General features: G+C 52.2%; 1 pseudogene; it reads right to left on the bottom strand.

Moving 5' to 3' along the window:
• The window catches only part of LOC105309226, a 9,190-nt pseudogene that overhangs the window by 6,931 nt on the left and 1,510 nt on the right, over positions 1 to 749 (bottom strand).

Genomic DNA, 749 nt, shown 5'->3' with positions numbered 1-749 from the left:
TCCTGAGGCTGTAGTTCAAGGGGTTCAGCATGGGAGTGAACAGGTTATTCAGGACCTGAACAGTGGCATCCAGCCAGGGACTTGAGGTGGGTCTTAGGTAGATGAGGACCACTGGCATGTAGAAAAGTAGAATAGCAGTGAGGTGGGCACTGCAGGTGGAGAAGGCACGATGTCGGCCTTCCGCAGAGCGAATCTGCAGGAGGGAGTAGACAATGCGACTGTAGGAGGTGAGGATGAGAAGGAAGCAGCTGAGGGGCATGAGGCCCACACTGATGAATCCCACCATCTCCAGGGCAGAGGTATCTGCACAAGCCAGCTTCAGCATCAGTGGGATATCACAGAAGAAATAGTCCACTTCAGTGGGGCCACAGTAGGGCAATTGGAAGGTGAGAATGGTTAGAAGGGTGGCCTGGATACAGCCAAAAAGTGAGGTTCCCAGGGCTAGAATGGCACACACTCTGTGGCTCATAATTATTGTGTAGCGCAGAGGGTAACATATGGCAACAAAGCGGTCGTAGGCCATCACTGTGTACAGGAAACACTCAGCACAGCCCAGGAAATGGTAGAAGAAGAGCTGGGATGCACAGCCTGCGTAGGAGATGGCTCGGCTATTCCCTGAGAGGTAGAACAGCATCTTGGGGGAATTCACAGAGGGGAAAAACTATGTCACACACAGACAGCTTACACAGGAAGAAGTACCTGGGAGTATGAAGTCGAGTGGAGGAGACAATTGCCAGTAGGATGAGCAG

Source organism: Pteropus vampyrus, unplaced genomic scaffold (assembly GCF_000151845.1).
Source record: "Pteropus vampyrus isolate Shadow unplaced genomic scaffold, Pvam_2.0 Scaffold696, whole genome shotgun sequence".
Classification (NCBI taxonomy): domain Eukaryota; kingdom Metazoa; phylum Chordata; class Mammalia; order Chiroptera; family Pteropodidae; genus Pteropus; species Pteropus vampyrus.
This window is presented reverse-complemented; position numbering and strand designations above follow the sequence as displayed.